Source organism: Drosophila gunungcola, unplaced genomic scaffold, assembly GCF_025200985.1.
Source record: "Drosophila gunungcola strain Sukarami unplaced genomic scaffold, Dgunungcola_SK_2 000029F, whole genome shotgun sequence".
NCBI classification, from domain to species: domain Eukaryota; kingdom Metazoa; phylum Arthropoda; class Insecta; order Diptera; family Drosophilidae; genus Drosophila; species Drosophila gunungcola.
The window spans coordinates 790,855-810,238 of record NW_026453207.1 but is presented as its reverse complement, the minus strand read 5'-3'; the positions used below and the strand labels follow the sequence as shown (position 1 = coordinate 810,238).

The 19,384-nt window shown below is 40.7% G+C and overlaps 1 protein-coding gene and 2 long non-coding RNA genes across 7 annotated transcripts in view; 1 reads left to right on the top strand and 2 right to left on the bottom strand.

The window, feature by feature from the left end:
• Window positions 1-2,119: 2,119 nt before the first annotated feature.
• Window positions 2,120-3,917, bottom strand: LOC128263950 (uncharacterized). Of its 2 annotated transcripts, none has more exons than XR_008268605.1 (3): window positions 3,802-3,917; window positions 2,895-2,967; window positions 2,120-2,834 (listed from the first exon to the last, which is right to left on the bottom strand). It is a non-coding gene; the product is annotated as an uncharacterized LOC128263950 (long non-coding RNA). The 2 variants fall into 2 exon arrangements; XR_008268604.1 differs by having other exon boundaries at window positions 2,903-2,967.
• Window positions 3,418-19,384, top strand: part of LOC128263947 (acetylcholine receptor subunit alpha-like) — a 609,051-nt gene continuing 593,084 nt past the window's right edge. Inside the window, exon 1 of one of the 4 annotated variants that reach the window (XM_052999226.1) lies at window positions 3,418-3,550. The gene's annotated coding sequence lies outside the window, so the exon portion shown is untranslated. Of the gene's footprint in view, window positions 3,551-3,837; window positions 3,857-3,928; window positions 4,577-19,384 lie in introns of those variants that run through there. The other 3 variants (XM_052999227.1, XM_052999225.1, XM_052999228.1) reach the window with 3 other exon arrangements.
• Window positions 8,326-8,931, bottom strand: LOC128263949 (uncharacterized). Its single transcript, XR_008268603.1, has 3 exons — window positions 8,639-8,931; window positions 8,518-8,573; window positions 8,326-8,413 (listed from the first exon to the last, which is right to left on the bottom strand). It is a non-coding gene; the product is annotated as an uncharacterized LOC128263949 (long non-coding RNA).

Below are 19,384 nucleotides of genomic sequence, written 5' to 3'. Positions count from 1 at the left end.
GGTGAGTTTCTGCATCTGAACTGCTCGCTCCCATTGCCAAGGGCTGGTGCGAGCAGTGCAGTTGCAAATTCACCATGGGACCGAATTGCAAGTTCGATCCAAAAACTGAAAAGTGGGGTGGGAAATCAAGGTTAGCTTCGAACATGGCTCTCAGCAGAGCTTGGGCAGAGGTCCGGGCAGAGCAAATGGTGCCTCTATATAATTCTTACTCTATGAAAGTGGCAAAAGACATTATATACTTGATGCGCCGAAATGAACTAAACGCACACATGCTCTCGTGTATAAGAATGCATGATCATAGAGTAAGAAATGTATAGAGGCACCATTTGCTCTGCCGCTCTCTCGAGTGACTTTTCCAGTGATGCCACCTAGACTAAAACAGGGTAAATTTTCAGTCTCTCACGGTTCGATTCGAACTTGTAATTCGGTCCCACGGTGAGTTTCTGCATCTGAACTGCTCGCTCCCATTGCCAAGGGCTGGTGCGAGCAGTGCAGTTGCAAATTCACCATGGGACCGAATTGCAAGTTCGATCCAAAAACTGAAAAGTGGGGTGGGAAATCAAGGTTAGCTTCGAACATGGCTCTCAGCAGAGCTTGGGCAGAGGTCCGGGCAGAGCAAATGGTGCCTCTATATAGTTCTTACTCTATGGTCGCAGAGACATAGAGTATTGGCAATGGGAGCGAGCAGTTCAGATGCAGAAACTCACCGCGGGACCGAATTACAAGTTCGAATCGAACCGTGAGAGACTGAAAATTTCCCCTGTTTTAGTCTAGGTGGCATCACTGGAAAAGTCACTCGAGAGAGCGGCAGAGCAAATGGTGCCTCTATACATTTCTTACTCTATGCAAGTACTAACTGCCGTAGGAAAGATCAAATATAATCTGTCTGTTAACTTAAAATAACTGGCTAACTGTTGAAATAATGTCGCCAGAATTTACAGGATGAATTTTAACAAAACAAAATATATCTCTGCAGGAAAATTTTTTTTTAATTTTTTGTTTAATAGCAATATGTCGCGACCCAAATCTGTATTCCTTAAAAAAAAAACCTTCTGAACATTTTCTAAGTAAAAAAAAAGATGTGCAAAAACTCCATAACAATTCGCAGTCCTTTGTTTTTTTATGTGTGAAAATCATGTATTTTTTTACCATTGGTAGAGATGATTATGAGCTATCATAATCGGCTTATGACACTACATTGTTGGCCTCAATCATTGCTCTTTTTTTAACAATACGATTTTACGTAAGTGCGAGCAAGACAAACGTATAACGATTTCAATGAGCAATGAATGGAAAAAGTGGATAGCACCCAATACCCGATAATAAAAGTTCTAAACGAAATTGGGGAAAAAAAAACCATTCGACAAAATACCACCGGGACCGATTCATCAATAAGCAAAATTGTATTTAAAGAGATGTGCGTCAAAATAGCGTCGGTGAGCTAGCGGCGATTGGGCACGATGGAAATTGGAGCACAAGGGAGTTTTTTTATTTTTCTCATTAATTAAGCACGTAATTATAAAATTGTAGGTGCAAAAATATAAATAAATGAAATATCTAACGATATATATGTTATTTAAGAATATTAGAAGTCTGCAAGTATTTAAAATATGCATATGAAAAATCTCCACAATTTTGCCAACTGCTCCCAACTACACAGAGGTTGTGCCAATATGCACGCCACTACTAAGAGTTAATTCAAGCTCCTTTTCAGAAAGTTTCATCAATAAAACTGACAGAGATAATCGCCTAACAGAGTGTCAACCTCTGACTTTTTTCATACAAAATAGGTGGGCAAAATTAAATTACAAAGGGCTCCCCTTGTTGAGGTTGTGCCAATATGTACGGTACATATGCAGATTGGTTATACTCTAAAGAAAGTTTCGTTTAGTTTTTGATAATATTGCGTAGCAGTGTTAAAAAGTTTAAAAAAAAAATGCTCAAATCAAAACCGCTGGGTACCAAGACACGAATAACAATGTGATATTCCACCCTTGATAATTTTCGACGCTAACTTTTGGTTTATTTTATAAAGGTTGTGCCAACATGCACGCATTCTCATTAGAAAGGGAGATTTATAAAAGGAACTTACAGATTTATTATTACGTGCCGTTTTTTCCACGTGGAAACACTGGCCACGCCTGCTGAGAACTTCAACATCCGACAAATTAACGCACAATTTTCGACGATAACTTCTATTTTTATTAATACGTCTTTCATAGTAGGTTTGCCAACATGCACGCATTCTCAAAGGGGCAAATTTTTGAACTATTTATACATTAATTACAAGTCCATCAATCCAATAGATGTCTCAGAAATAAATTGTTTTTATGAATAAAGTAATTTTAACGCTAATTTTAATTAATTACTACGTCTTTCTAAGATGTTGAGGTCAATCAAACCGATGGATGTCTCAAAAATCAAATAAATTACAAATATGCCTCGAGCAGGTTATAAAGAATTCCTCCCAAATAACTTAATAGTGTCTATATATGGATAAGAGCATGTTACGACCTCCAACACCTCCAATTATGACAACTGGCAACGCTTTGATGCTAAATATAAAAAAGGGACAAGCTTAAAAAGGAAGTCTTTAAATTTAACAACTACATCCCTTAATTGTACTTCTCATCATGATCATTTTTTATATGTTTTGTTAAAATCGAGTCAGTGGATTGGAAGATTTTATTGTTTTATAGCCTATTTCCACAGAGAACCATCCACCTTCCATTCTCCGTTGTATGAATGGCCCATAAGGTCGTGCCGGACTTTGACGGACTAGTTTATGCGATAGTTGGCCAATGTTCTTGCGGTGCAGCCAACGCAGTCCATCCCTGAAAAACCGTTAAGATTTTTAAAGGGGTGAAACTCCGATTTCAACAGAGCACATTCACCTTCATACCTTCCGATTTCAGCTGATCTGAACGGCTCATGAAAACATAAGCAAAGATGGTTGACCTGTTGAATCTGAAAACCTTTAAATAATGTAATAAGCAAAACCGTAAAGTTTGAATTTAACGATAAAAAGGCAGTGTGACCGTGAACTTATTAGCAAAAAAAAATCTCAAGCAGTATCCAATTTACCCTTTCACTTTAAGAAAACATTTTTTTTTTAAAACATGCAGAGGGTAATACAATTTTAGTTGAAAGTTAGCAACGAGTAAAAAAGTCAATGTATATATGTATATTCTTGATCAGGAGATCATATATCCGTTTTTCTGTCCGCCCGTTTCTACGAAAACTAGTTCCCCAGTTTTAAAACTATCTGCATGAAACTTTTTTTTTGCAGGGAGTATATAAGTCGGAACGAGCCGAATCGGGCGACTATATAATTTACATATATAGCGAAAAATATACTATTAAAATTACAACTGTTTTTCAATTTATGTGATAACACCATACGGGATATCAATTCGGACAATAATAGAAACGATCGAAAAAATGAGCGGAAACTCGAAAGTTTTGTTGTTTGCTTCGAAAAGGTTTCTCTTCTCGTAAGATTCTAACGATAATAATTTCTGGTGTCGTGTTTTTTCCTGCAAATTCTGAGGTGAACGAACACTCACGCTCATGAACAAAACATATTTTTTAACACAAGCACCCGGTCGCCCTCGTGGCAAGATGTGACACGAAAAAATACACAGCCCGTGCCCATCTCTAATATTAATCAAGAATGTACATATATGATACTTTATTGGGTCTGAAATGTCTTTGCATGGGTATACTAATTTAGATTGAAATTAAATTATGATTTTTTTAAAGTTTATATTTTTTTTTTAGTGCGCATGCGCTTAGTTTTACCTCAACCATATAAAAATCATTCTATAGATATAGGTGACCAAACATTACTACAAAAGTAATTAACTTAAAGCATTTCAATTTAATAGTTTAATATATTGATCATTTTTTTGTTTAGGCTGCAAGTGAATATATAGCCATATCTAAGCGGGCAAATTCAGAAAAAACATCATTTTCTGTTTGTTTACATCATATGTATATATGTACATATTAGATTTACAAAAATTTTAATCACATGTTTAAATTGAACTACATTAACACTTCATGATATTTTAAAATGACTTGAACTATTCACAAAATACTACAGTATGTACAAAATATTTGGGGGAGGAAATGTATATTCCAGTCTCTTCTTTCCATGTGCAGGGATGGAACAGAATGGGGAGGATTCCAAGATATTTCTTCGCCCAGTTTCAAAAGGCAATTCATTGGTTTGATAAGCACATCGCGGCTTCGGTAACAATATTTTACCTTTAATGATGTAACACAGATTTGTAATCGAAGTGTATCATCAAATTTGTATATACATTATAAATTTGAAAATAAAAAATGTCGGGATATTGTTTTATTGTGCATTGTGTCGTTAACATGTGAAAATGTGTGGCCTACATTAAATAGAGTTGGCAAACATTTAAAAGGCGTTTTAGCAACACCTTTTTCAAGGCGTAATCGACCAGTTATTATTTTGTGAAAATCTATAACCAGATATAAAACCATTGTATACGCATCCACATTGTTTACTAAAAATATTATTACCGATACCATTGGATGCTGAAAGGTCTGTACAGATTGTGTTTATAAAATTTTGAGTATATTTTTATTTGAATTGTTCATGTAGGATCTAACGGAAAGTTTTTAGACACTTATTAATGTTTTAAAGGCTATGATAAATTAAAAATTAGTTAATATGGCAAAATAGTTGTTATTAAACAAACCCAGGAAAAATCTAACGAAAAAAATCCATATCCAACGTATATAAAATTTTGACTTAATATAAACTGTTAAATTTAAACAAAAACGGATGGAAAATTTACAAAACTAATGTTCTGCATTTTTTTCGTCGGAAAGTAAACTAGGTATAAAGATTAAAATTTTCAGTTGTCGGAAAAATTTTTTTGGAGCTTTACCAATATTTTTTTTTGTGATCCAAGTTATAGATGCGCATTAAGTTAGCAGTACAACTTTTAAAATTTAAACCCTATTTTTATCCATAATTTACAGTTAATTATCCGGAAATTATTCGGGAAAGAATAAAAAATTATTGAAAGCTTATTAATATTTATAAAATTAAAAAGTTTTATACCGAAAATAACAAAGACATTAAAATTGAAACCGTTCGTTGCTATGGGAGCCATAGGATATAGTCGTGGTGTGTGGAAAATTTTTTTATGATGCTTTCATAGTTTTTTTTTTTGAAACTTTCTGAAAATTTTATAACGATATAACAACTAGAATTATTAATGGCCGAGGCTCCATGCAAGCCGAACCACTGTGTGCTGGCCCAGTGTGCGGTGCATGTTAATGGCCTAGCCCCCACAGCGCCCCATCCACCATCTACTTTGAAAGATGATACGAAAGGTTTTGCCGTGCCAAAAATATCGCTGTTATTCCTTGACGGTGGAATTAACGTTCCTGACCGCACGTTTTTAACCGATATCTATCTATCTAGCCTAGTCCCACAGAGCACTATCCGCCGTTTACCAGCTCTTTCAAAGATGCTCCGTAAGGTTTTGCCATGCCAAAAATTTCCCGGTAAATTCTTAACGGTGGAATTAACGTTCCTAACCGCATGTTTTTAGCCGATATTTAGACGATGTTTTTTCGGTGCAACTCCAATTATTGGCGCGAAAGCATTTAAATTGACATGGCGGCCATCTTTGTTTTTGGGAACCAGTGGCGTAGTCGAAAAAAAGAGGGGCTTGGGAGGCTAACGCTTCCCCAGGCTGCAATATGAATACAGAGTAGATATAAGCACTAACCATACAACATATAGACTGGTCATTTCATACAACGCATTTGGACACAAAAAAACGGACCGCGGAAGGTCCACCGTGCTCACAGCAGCAGGTCCATGCACTTCGTGTGCGCATAGAGTAAGAATTATATAGAGGCACCATTTGCTCTGCCCGGACCTCTGCCCAAGCTCTGCTGAGAGCCATGTTCGAAGCTAACCTTGATTTCCCACCCCACTTTTCAGTTTTTGGATCGAACTTGCAATTCGGTCCCATGGTGAATTTGCAACTGCACTGCTCGCACCAGCCCTTGGCAATGGGAGCGAGCAGTTCAGATGCAGAAACTCACCGCGGGACCGAATTACAAGTTCGAATCGAACCGTGAGAGACTGAAAATTTCCCCTGTTTTAGTCTAGGTGGCATCACTGGAAAAGTCACTCGAGAGAGCGGCAGAGCAAATGGTGCCTCTATACATTTCTTACTCTATGGTGTGCGTTCGGGTTTTTTGCTCTCTCATTCTTATTCTACTTTTTATGCTCGCGCACTCATTGCACGAGTTCAGTCGATCAGTCGCAGAGACATAGAGTAAGAAATGTATAGAGGCACCATTTGCTCTGCCGCTCTCTCGAGTGACTTTTCCAGTGATGCCACCTAGACTAAAACAGGGGAAATTTTCAGTCTCTCACGGTTCGATTCGAACTTGTAATTCGGTCCCGCGGTGAGTTTCTGCATCTGAACTGCTCGCTCCCATTGCCAAGGGCTGGTGCGAGCAGTGCAGTTGCAAATTCACCATGGGACCGAATTGCAAGTTCGATCCAAAAACTGAAAAGTGGGGTGGGAAATCAAGGTTAGCTTCGAACATGGCTCTCAGCAGAGCTTGGGCAGAGGTCCGGGCAGAGCAAATGGTGCCTCTATATAATTCTTACTCTATGATAGAGCCCATATCAGTGTGAAGTTTGTTTTGTTGTCGGCTTTACAAAAAAGACGCTGCATAAAGACAAATTTTTTGATCCTCGTTACTCATCTTATTATTATAATTATCCGTAAATCGTGAAAGAATAATATTCGCCGACTCGAAAATCGTTTTAAAAGCTTTTTTGAAAACTATTTATTAAAAATAACAAAAATCAATAAAAGTGTTTAAAAAGTAAACAAAAAAAATTATTTTTATGACCAGGTAGAAAACTAACCAACTTAAAGTTTTAAAATTAAATAAGAACTGAATTAACATTTAAAATCTTAATAGTTAGGTTGAGTTTCTTCCTTGCTGGCTTAGTTGTTCTGAAATTTCTTCCTCGGAAAGAATAATAGGTACGAGAATGAAATTAGCACAGTTGTCGGAAAAAGCCTATTTCAGCTTACTTGTTCTGGAATTTTTGCCTCGGAAAGTATAATAGGTATAAGAATGAAATTGGAACAGTTGTCGGAAAATGTTTATTAAAGCCTATTTTTATTGGGATCCAAGGAAAGGATTTGAATAAAGATAGCAATAGGACATTTAAACTCTTTTTTTTATCAACCATTTTAACCAACCATTTATCCGAAATTTATTCGCAAAAGAATATAATTTTTTTCTCAATTTAATTAGAAGTAAACTAATGTTCTTTTAACTTGATATAAAGTTAGCAGAACAGAGGTGTACAGAAAAACGAGTTTGGAAATTTTGCTCCATCAAACGATCGATAACATTCGTAACTTTACTGATTTTAGCTAAAAGTTTTGAAAGCATTTTCTTGAATTTTGTGTCTATCTAAATATCTATATTTTTAACAAAATAGTTCTTATTAAAACATAATTATTTATAAATTAAATGAATCATTTTAAAAAGCCAGTAGCAGAATATATCAATGTCTTTGACTTTCGAAAATACCCTTTCGGTATGCATATGTGTTTAAAAACAATGTCGGTTTCCGAGTTTTTTGATCATTCAGAGGCAGCTATTAAAACGCATTTTTAAAATCTCAAAACATTAAAAATTTTTAATTAAATGCTTAAGTAATGAAAAACCATGATTTTCGAATTTCATAATACAAGGTAACACTTCAACATTGACATACGGATCCATAAACTTTCGGGTCAAGCTTGGTTTGAAGACACCCTTCGGTTCCTAGCAACACGTTATCCGTCATTTTATTCTTTGCCATGTGTTTTTTTTTTACATTATTTAAGTGAGTATCTTTAATAGCAACTAAATATAAAGTGGATTTTGTTTCCTTAGGGCCACCGGGGTCCCTTTTAAAAGGGCCCCTGGATATTTTTTTTGCGTTATACAGTCACCCCGATATAACATTAGAGATTGTCAGTGCCAAAGAAGCTAGGCTAATCCCGACACACGTTCACGCGGAGCAAGTCATCTGCGCCGACCAGCAGGTTCCACGACAAGTGGCAGCCACGATCAGCGGCGGCCACGATCAGCGGCAGCCACGACCATCGGCAACCACGACCATTTCGGCAATGTAGAACCCTCCCCGGGCCAAGTAACAGCTGGGCCGTCCTTGGGGCTACTGATGTCATTTCGCTACCGGAATTGCCAGTGCCAGTGCCGGCTACTGCGCTGGGACCCTTTCATATCTGTTCATATCTGTGGTGTCCCCGCACTCACTTCGCCGCGAGTATTCAGTATTTTTCCATGCCTTACGTCCTGCATGACTGGTCGCTGCAATCTGAAACAGTTTTAAGTTCAGTTATCCGTCTTAAGTTCAGTTAATCGTCTCAATCGTCTTGCCAGAATTTGTTGTTTAGCCAGTAACGGAATTTGATTACTTACCATTTTTCTAGCACGTCCTTTCCGCCAATAACGGCGGTCGAGTTTGACTTAAAGGGCTTTAATAGAGATTGGTTATTTAATGGGAAATATAAATCTGGTATTATTTTTTGATAAGACTTACCATGTTTAATTCTTCACAAATGTACGAAACGCTAGAGTAAGATGTTTTTGTAGAGGAGATGGGATGACTCCGGCCGGCTAAATATGGCGTGAAAATTGCAAAGGCCTGTGAATGTGAACTGTTTATTTGGATTTGGCGTGCTTCTTTCCAGGCCTCTGAAGGAATGAAGTAAGTGTTATGGAGTGAAAACCTCCACATTTTATTAGTAGTTCGCTCTACATTATGGGACGCAATGCATTACTGCAGCTGATGGATCGAAGATCTTAACCGTGGTGCTCTTTTTAAACCTGTCAATGCTCTTCCTGCCTTTGCTTCATTATTTGAATTGCGCTTCCATTTTGCATATTATTATGGACGCGTATTTATGCGTCGAATAATATTGGTATTTTTGGGTCTGCAGCGTTACTCAGTGCGGAAACAGGACTTGTAGTTAAGATCATCATATATTATTTATATTGGCAGCATAAGCTAAAACTTAAATTTTTTAATAAATTCCTCTTTAATCACTATGGACGGCAGTACATGTAGTGACGATGCGCACCAAGAGAGTGTGCATAGGACAAATATATATAGCCGCTGAATTGAAAATATGCTGTGATGGTCCGATCGTAACTAGTAATTGGTATCGCTTAAAGATTAGGTATTGGTGAAAATGAAAAAAAATGTTCTTTAAGTGGAATTCTTGAGTCCGGGTTGGTAAAATATTCCACTTTTCTAGCAGTTTAAATTTTTTTGAAAATACTCGTCGAAAGACACCCAATTTGCCCAGATCCGATGCCCCGTTCAAAACATTAAAAAAAATTTTTTTCTTGGTATATCTCAAAATGAACATTTTAAGAACTTAGCTTGTTTAGCGGAAAATCGCTAAAAATTGCAAAACTTTGTACGGCTATTTCTTTTAATTCTAATATTTTTTTTTTTACTTTTTAGCAAATTATAAAAAAAAAAACAGCAGAACCGATATTTGTTTAACTTTTTACGTATAAATTCAAAATTTTTTTTGAAAATAATGTTTTGGAAAGTTATAAAGCAAAAAAAATGCAATTTTTCTCAGTTTAGAGCAGATAAGGCTGCTCCGGCAATAATTTCCTCCTGAAAGTATGCACCATCAATAATTTTATGTATTTTTACAGGAGAGTATGTAGCACTGGCTAACTACAAATAAAAACCACAGACGATGAATTTAATTTCCTTTATCCTTTTATTTCGCTGTCTAGTATAATCTGCGTATAGGCTAAATATCTGCTGGCGTTGCCACTCGGGTTCTGAACTTTACTATAACTTAATATTATATATAACGGAGAAGGAGTATTTTCATGATCTGCCATTTCGATTGCGCAGTAAGCCCCGATCGCGCCAAGAGCCAAAATCGAACTAACTACCGCTTTAAAAACCAGAGCTCATCTCCTTGCAACTTCTTGATGTCCGGTTCTCTCTCTCTCTTTCTTGGGCGACCGGGCTTCACTCGACGACTACGCCACTCTATAAGAGGTCTGGCAATGCCATCGCGCTACGAGTAGAGCAGTAGAGATCTCACTCTCTAATCGAAAAGGAATTCCTAGAATCCATGTTTTACCAGGAACCAATGTCTTACCAGGAACCAGCTGCGTATACTAAGCGACAACCAAATCTGAGCGCCAAATAACTTTAGCGTTCATCGAATTCAAATACTTCTGAGAACTGCGACACGGCCTTCCTGACCTGCACACTTCCTCGTTTATGCGTGATCATGACCCAATAAGCTTTACAACAAAGCACTATTCCTTTCAATTATTTATTGACATCAGCTTCAAATCTAAATCATTCAATTATTTCATAAACATACAACCAATAACAATAACATCCATTTTCACAATTTCTCTTTATTTCCAATTGGACACCAACTCGTCCTCCTGACGATCCTCCAGGATCATGGTTCAGCCGTATACACATATATCTTATCTTTCTAAAAATCTTGCCTCTTCGGCGCTAATTATTTTCATCAATCGCACGATCAAATTCTTCATATATTTCTGCAAGTATTTGTGTATCCGGTAAGGACCGTAAATGTTCGTGTGCATATTTATACTGCCGTTTACTAGTAAACGACTTTAATTTATATCTATCTCCCTCCAAAACTTCAATAATTTCAAATGGCCCCTTAAATTTTGGATCTAGCCTTGTTTGATTTCTCTATTCATTTTTAATCAAAACATAGTCACCAACCTGGTGCTTTAAAATCTTTGCTTTGTTTTTATCAAATCTATTTTTATCGTAATGGGCGTTCCTATCAATGTTTTCTTTGGCTTGCGCTATAATTTTGTCCCTATCTAACAAACCGAATGGCCTTCCTTCCCTGCCGATCATTAATTCCAAAGGACTTACTGTGGTGACGCGGTTATTTGTACTATTAATAGCTACTGGACTTCTAATAGCGCATCTTGCCAGGAGCGCTGCCTTGTTTCGACCGTTGTAAGCATACTTTTAAGCGTACTCATTACGCGTTCGACTTGCCCGTTAGCTCGGCTGGCGCCGGTGGCAATCAAATGAATGTTAATTTTCTGGGAAGAGCAAAACTCGCGGAATCCGGAACTGGCAAAAGATCTACCCTGATCGGCAATCACAAGCATTGGCAAACCAAACAACGCGAAAACAGATTTCATTGCTCTCACACAGTTTTCCGTATCTAAGCTCAAAGTGTGATACAATATACGAACTTAGTATAAGCATCTATAATAACAATGACATACTCTTTTTGGTCATTCCTGCCACTCACTTTCCCTGTAATATCGATATGCAGAGTATGCCAAGGTATAGCTATTTTCGGAATCGGATGGAGTTCTGCCTGCACTTTACCTTTAGAGCCTTTGGATTCTTTGCATGTAATGTAATTTTCTACGAAACGCCTAACATATTTTGACATGTAGGCAAGATAATAGTGCGCATAAACTTTATCTAATGTCTTATCCCAACCCAAGTACATCACAGCTTCGTGTACGTGGTTTATTACAGCCCATCTGTAAGCTGTGGGTATTACGGGCAGACAATGTGTTCTTCCGTTGCGTTGGATTTTTCGATGGAGCGTACCTTTTCTCAACACATAAGTTTTTAGTAAATCTTCCTCTAATTCGTCGTTACGTATGATACGTACGTATTTTTGAGCTTCTCGACTACCTTTTCTAGTTGGGAATCTTTTTCGAAGGGTAGAGGATTTAGAGACAGAAAATCAGCATGAGCCATTCTCACCCCACCACCGGTGTACCCTCGGCGTAAATGTTGTCTTGGGACGACTCGCCCTCAATGCATCGCAGACCGTAAAAATCACAAATCACCACTGCAAGAGTTGCTAACTCGTATGAATGTAATTTGGACTCGACTGGAGTTGTGCATTTACTATAATACTCGATTACATACGGCTTTTTATCTATTTGGTGCATCAAAATGGCCAACCATAGGTAATTTATGTTTGTGTATGTTAAATGAGAAACCGACTTCCATTAAAATTTTAAGGACTTAATCTAATCTTTCCATTGCCTGATCTTTCGTTTCTGCAACGATCAAAACGTCGTCAATGTAAACAATAACATAGGTATGGGCTAATGGTCCCAAAGCATTAATTATTGCACGTTGAAACACAGATGGAGCGTTTTTTTAACCCAAATGGCATGGCGAGAAATTCATTCTGTCCCTCGGGCGTTACAAATGCGGTAAGTTCGACCGAGTCCGGCGGAACTGGAATTTGATAAAAGCCACTAGCCATGTCAAAGCACGAAAAGAAACTAGCTTCCCTCATACGGGCAATTTGGTCAGATATAAGTGGTAACGGGTATTAATCTGCCACCGTATTTGTGTATAGTTCCCTGTAGTCTACGCATCAACGATCTGAACCGTTCGTCTTCTTGACCAGCATCATCGGACTAGCAAAAGGGGAACTACTAGGGCGTATACCTTTTGCGGACAATAATTTGTTAATCATTTCCCTAACATTAGCCTTTTCTTCTTCACTAAGTATATATGGGCGACGCTGAACAGTCTTATGTGGATCAATGGGCCGTATCACTAACCATACAACATATAGATTGGTCATTTCATACAACGATTTTGGACACAAAAAACCGGAAGCGGGAGGCCCCCCGTGCTCACAGCAGCAGGCCCCTGCACTTCGTGTGCGTTCGGTTTTTTTGCTCTCTCATTCTTATTCTCATTTTTATGCTCGCGCACTCATTGCACGAGTTCAGTCGCAGAGAGGCGCTTTTTGAAGAAGGCTGCCCTGCGCTTGAATTCGTCTTTGTATGTATGCGTGATCATGCATTCTCATACACGGGAGCATGTGTGCGTTTATTTCATTTCGGCGCATCAAGAATATTATGTCTTTTGCCACTTTTCAATTTTGGTACCCTAAGAATATGGGCGTATTTACTATTGGGTTATGATAAAAATATGAATATTATATGTTATAATATATTTGTTTAATAATTCAGCATACATTTTATTTTCGTTTGCAAATTCATATCAGTGGTAGCAGTTAAATGTTTTACATATATGTATGTATTCGAATTAATAGAAATCATTCCACTGAGATGAGAATAGGGTATATCGCAGTCGTGTCACTTAAAACACCGACTGCTCTTCAGTGGTTGAGAAAACTTCAAACTAAATCAGCTTGTGTCGATGGTTTGCGAGTGGTTGGTGCCTGCATACCCTACTGACGATTGCTTTTAAGGGGAGCGGGCTTTTAGGACACTTGATTTAAATGTTGTGTTTAGCGATCTTTGGTTGATTTATTTTTTAATGATTCGCAGTGTTATTTTAATTGTCTTTAAACAAGTAAAAAAAAACGCACACGAAGTGCAGGAGCCTGCTGCTGTGAGCACGGGGGGCCTAACGCTTGCCCACTATAAATGTTTGGAATATTTTCCTAATACTTCACTTAACTTTTATTTATCAAACTCACTTAAATCTTTATTAAAATGAAAACGGTTTTCCAGATTTGATTCATACGACAGCGCTTGTACCATTTTATGCTTATAAATAACAATTTTATTTGCTTAAATTACAATTTCGAAGCCTTGACTTTTAATATCTCTTCCAATAAGAATGAATTTTTTTATGAATTTTGATATAAAAGTATCCTTAATAACGTGAAACAATATTTCAAAAAAATGTTCGTTTATATTAACATTACAAATTATCTGTACTGTGCTACAAACCGGTTCGTTTTCGATGCCCCTTAAAACTTAACTTAACTTAACTTCGCTGCTACACTTTCCTTTACAAGAGAACATTCAGCGCCTGAATCAAAACAAAATGGAATTGACTCACCAAATTGTTTCAAAATTTCCCTTTGGTGCTATGGCCACGAAGTTGAATCTTTTGTTAACCTCGACTTCCTTAAGATTATGGCGATTCCGTGGGCATTACGAAGCATAGTGCCCAAACTCCCCACATTTGAAGCAGGTCCTGTTGTTGACCGCGCGTTTTTGTTGTCCTGTAGTTGAGGTGGTCCGGTGTGTCTCGTCCGTTCGCCTTTTTTGACAATCCGCCATCTTATGGCCAATACGCCCACAGTGATGACAGTTCACTAGAGATGGCAGCTTCATTTTCTTCCTTTCGACTTCGTTTCCAAAGGATTTGTTGCGTTTTAAATACGCATACGCCTTTAATTGTTGCTGCAGATCGTTAACAGCGCCCTTAAAAATTGACTTTAAAAGGCGAGCAGCCAAGTTTGAAAGATGCGTCAAAACGATGGATACGATGAGCTCTTCTAATTCAATTGATTTGAATTTGGACATGAGCGACGTCACCAGTATTCGGGTAAATTCTCTCCTAGATTTGGACGACCATTAAAGATGTTCATGAACGTCGCTGCCGGGGTCTCGATACCAACAAATCGTTGCACAAACAATTCCTGGAATTGCGGCTAGGTCATGCCGCTGAATCAAATTGGCGCCAACCACTGAGAAGCACTTCCTTGCATAGCTTTGCTGAGTGCCATGACAAGAGCATTGCCTTGTAGAATGTTTTCAGCAAATATTAATGCAACTGTATTGTACCACGCACTTGCAACCGCGCCTGCACTATCAGGGTCAAGTTTCGGCAATGATATGAAATTCGGTTTTACTTCCGTTAATGGCACTCGCGGTGTGTTCATTGATTTCACAAGTTCCAACAAGGCCTGCAGCTATAACACGTTCATTTTCCTGTGGCAAGGCCGATCCCACTTCTGATAACGGAAAAGGAGTATTTTCATGATCTGCCGATCGCGCCAAGAGCCAAATTCATACTAACCACCGCTTCAAATACCAGAGCTCATCATCTTGCAAATTCTTGCTCTCCGGTGCTCTCTCTCTCTCTCTTGGGCGACCGGGCCCCACTCGACGACTACGCCACTCTATAAGAGATCTGGCAATGCCGTCGCGCTACGAGTAGAGCAGGAGAGATCTCACTCTCTCATCGAAAATGATCTCCTGGAATCCATGTTTTACCAGAAACTAATGTCTTACCAGGAACCAGCTGCATATACTAAGCGACAACCAAATCTGAGCACCAGATAGCTTTCATCGAATTCAAATACTTCTGAGAACTGCGACATATATGATATTTTCAACTTAATATTCATTATACTCCATTGTCTGTCTGTTAAACTATAAATTTAGAAATAACCAAACTGTGGCGTACACGCCTTCTAGGTGACTTCGACCCGTTATCCATCAAAGTAACACCGGATCTTCCTGAGATAAAACCGATGCTTCTGTATCGATGGCGGTGTCCACCCATCTTCCTCCGCACTTTCATCAGTAGCGCGGTCACTGGATGTAAGAAAGTTACGAAGTTATGGACGAACCTGCGGTGCTTATTGTCATCCCGAGCCATTGACGGAGCTCCTTCAGGTTAGTATGAGCTTTCATTGGCAAAACTCCTCGATGCTTCTGTATCGATGGCGGCGTCCACCCATCTTCCTCCGACTTCTATCGCTGCTGTGATGAGCCCACCGTGTACCCTTAACGGGCGGTTTGTTGAGGTCGTGTTGCTGCTCCGGTCGACTCCGCCACACCTGGATTCCAGCGGAGACGTCCTCCGTTTTACGAGGCTAACGAGGTTAACACTCTTACTTGCTCACCACAATTCCAACAAAAGTCAAGACGTGAGTTGCGGCAATCTCGTCGTAAATGCCCGTTTTCACTGCAACAACCGCAGGCCCGCTGTACGTCCACTCTTGAAATTCCTTCCTCCGGATGGCTTCGGCGATCGTCGAAGTTGAGATCCCTCCTGGATCCTGTCCGTTTCCGATGTGGTTCCTCATCGAGTCGATTCAAGTTGTTTCACACTCTTATACTCCCCAGCCATGTAGGTCAGCTTCTTCAGCGTCGTGAATTCACTGCGTTTAATGTACAGCCGATACTTCGGAGCCATGTTTTCGTATGCTCGGTATAATTTTTTTTCTTCCAGGTAATCGGCTTGCTGCATCTTTGTCCGGAGCTCGATCAGGTAAGTTTTGAAAGGTTTTCCTTTTCTTTGCATGTGTGTTTGGATCTCATCTTCAAATCGTTGGAAGTATCGAGAGGGTAGGAAAAAATCCAGGAATTCTCTGCAAAAAGTTTCCCATGAGGCAGCCTGCAAAAAGCAGTCCCGGGGGATCTCTTCCGGATTTATCCTATACGTCATCATCTTCTCCTTGAGCGCAGCGGATCTGAACTACCATCGAACCGTAAATTCCACTTATGCATCTTCTCGGGGAACCAATGTTGGGTGGGAGTCGTGTCACTCCGTGCGTCTGTCCTTGTAGACCAACGGACAAGTGGGCGTCTGCCGGCGGCATCCAGGCGCCGGTTGTCGTTCATGGATGTATGCAGCGTCGGGGATAACAGGGATAGGGGAGGGACTCCGCAAATTGCCTTATCTGGTATTCAGGCCACTTCGGTAAATCTCTAGCTAGGCTCGGTGTCCTTGCTCGGGCGCCACTTGTAGGGATGCTCTCTGGTCGGATCCAGCAGTCCTTTACAAAAAATTTGTAAATCACCAAAACAATGGCCTAGAGAGTTCCGTTTAACGGGTGAACAAATAGTTCTAAGGGTTCACGCCGAATGTTTCCATTTATGTCGAAAGGGAGTTAACGATGTTTTTAGTACTGAGTTCGCTCAAAATTAAAAATCCGAAGGGCTGAACCTTCGGGCTAGACCAAGCCGGGAGGGATACTTTGTGGGCGCCTGAGTCACATATTTCCGTCGAAGGCGAAAAATTAACCGGGCTGGACCTTCGGGCGAGGCCAAGCCGGAAGGGACACTTTGCAGTCGTCTGAGTATCTTGTTTCGCGTAGGAGGCAAGCAGCGAGCGAACGAGATCCATGATCGCTTTGATAGAGATGGGAAACTAGGGTAACGGCACAGTCGGGACGGGTCACGCGTGGGCCGCAAAGACTACTAGAGAAGGAAACTAGGGTAACAGACCAGACGTGACTTGGATGCTTCGAATTTACCGCCCGCCGGAAGACACGTCGGTCCTGTTTCGCGATTCCAAACCAGAAGAGTGCATGTTTGAAGGTTATGGTGCCTCGCCTGTTCTAGAGAAGCACGTTGAAGGTACGATCGTGGTAGCGGGCCTACAAAGTCCGCACAGGTAAGAACAGTCTTAAACTTCTGACAAGACACAGTGCCGGACGTGGTGTTTTGCATCGCGATACATGCCGGGCCAAAAATATTTTTGCGAAAGGCGGGTAATCGTCTTTTGGACCCCCAAGTGCCCAGAGGTCGGGGAGTCATGACACTCGTGTAAGACGCAGGCTTAATGGTAAATGGGCACACAAAGTTCCCACGAGAAGTGGAAACCCATGTTCCTATAGAGCTGGCCGTTTTGCAGCGTATAGTCCGCGAACTTTTCGGGGGCGTCGTTTATCTTGTGCTTCATGTTTCTGATCCATTCACAGATAAAACCGCGCCCAAGCCGACCTCGCTCGCGGCAGTTTGCAAAACAGACTTTTGGTCGAAATCCGGACAACCCAACCGAAGCGGTGTCGGTTGTAGCAGGGATGTAGCCCGCGTAGAAATAGGGCTGAATATCTCTGCTTCTCCTTGCCGTGCAGTCCCCAATTGGATTTTATCCTCAGCGGAGTGTACCGTTTCTTCCTGATCGTCCCTCGGTGGTTAAAGTCTCCTATCGCTCGATGCGCGGATTGCAAGTCGAGTGTGGCTCGCCCACATCGCACATGCGTCCCCGCTGCTTTAAGGAAGTCCGTCCCAAGAATTACTCAATCCAGCATAGTGGGCATTGCCAAGGTAAGAGTACCGTAATACCCGACCACGTGACCGGTGTTCGCCAGAGCTTCATCACGTCCAGACATGACCTATCGGCCAACGCTATTCTAGTGACAACATCCCGAAATTCGCCTGCGCTGGCAGCCATGCGTGTAAAACTTTGGCTGGCAAAACTTTTCGATGCCCCTGTATCCTCCGACTTCAATCGCTGATGTGCTGAGCGTCATCCTCGCCTCCCGATTCTGGCGCAAATTCTTCGGGGGCTCCCAACTTACGGTCATGCTTGCTGCCTGTGAACAGGTCACTGTAGAGATGAGTCCGAGTTGGGCGGAGACGTTTTCCCAGCAGGGCTTGTTTGGGGGTGTCGGCGTCCCAGTCAAAACCGACCCTTGACTGCTCTCCCCTCCGGGGGGTTCCTTGATCTCGTAGGTTTGGTACCAGGCCATTGTGTGTATGTCTGCTAGATGGGTACTTAAAGGTTAGTCTTAGCCTATCGTCTAAAATTGTCAACCAGAGTCAGAGGAATATTCTATTCTAATCAGCCTACTCCTTTCCTCATCTTGTGACATGGGCTGCACTATGGAAGCAAAATTCTGGACAAAACGCCGATACCAGGACGTAGTTCCCTGACCTTGGTCGGATAGTGTAGCTCCTTAATGGCAGCTATCTTATCAGGGTCCGTCATGATGCCGTCCTCACTGATTTAATGACCGAAGTAAACTATTTTACGTTGGAAAAACTTGAACTTATCTTGGTTCAAGCATAAATTCGTTTCTCGCAGACTTCTTTCAGGTTATGTGCATGCTCTTCCCACGTCACTCCTACGACGATAATGTCATCCATGTCCGGCCCAATGACACTGTCTAGGGCCCGCTGAAATGAGGCCGGGGCCGAATGGGGTCCTAAGGCCATAGGAATCTGCCACTATGGTTGATACGCGGAAGTGGGTACTATGGAGTGAGCGTTGAGCTGCCTTTAGTTGGAAAACGTCCTCTTTTCGCCAGTTTTCTTTCGAACCAGCACCAGTAAGGCTGTGTGGACTCCAAAATGATTCGCTCCTGCCTTCCGCATAGTTCATTCTCCTGGTCACCAATTATTCTCCTCATAGCCGGGTTCTTCGGGTTACACCACTGATTCAGCGGCTTATTATCCTGGAGGATGATGGTGTACACGGCGATTGGAGTTGGTCCGCTTAGTGAGTTCAACAGCTGAAGTTCTTTCTGCAGGAACAGAGTGGATTCCTCGTCGAGTGGGTCGTCGGTTCCCCGTAATTTGGATGTGTCCCGTGGGCGCAATGGCTCCGGAATGAGTTGCGTGATATAGCAGCATCTGACTATGGTAGTTGCCGGAGTGGTGGCGGAGTAACCGGGGCGGCTTCCACCGTGGTAATGGCCAGTCTGTCTTCGGGGGAAGGGTGTCTTTAGAACAAGTTCCTGACGTTGCAGATTGTACATGTTTTCCATACTAGTTGTAGCTGCTCCGTGACTTTCGGAAGTGTACTCGGTGTTGCCTAAAT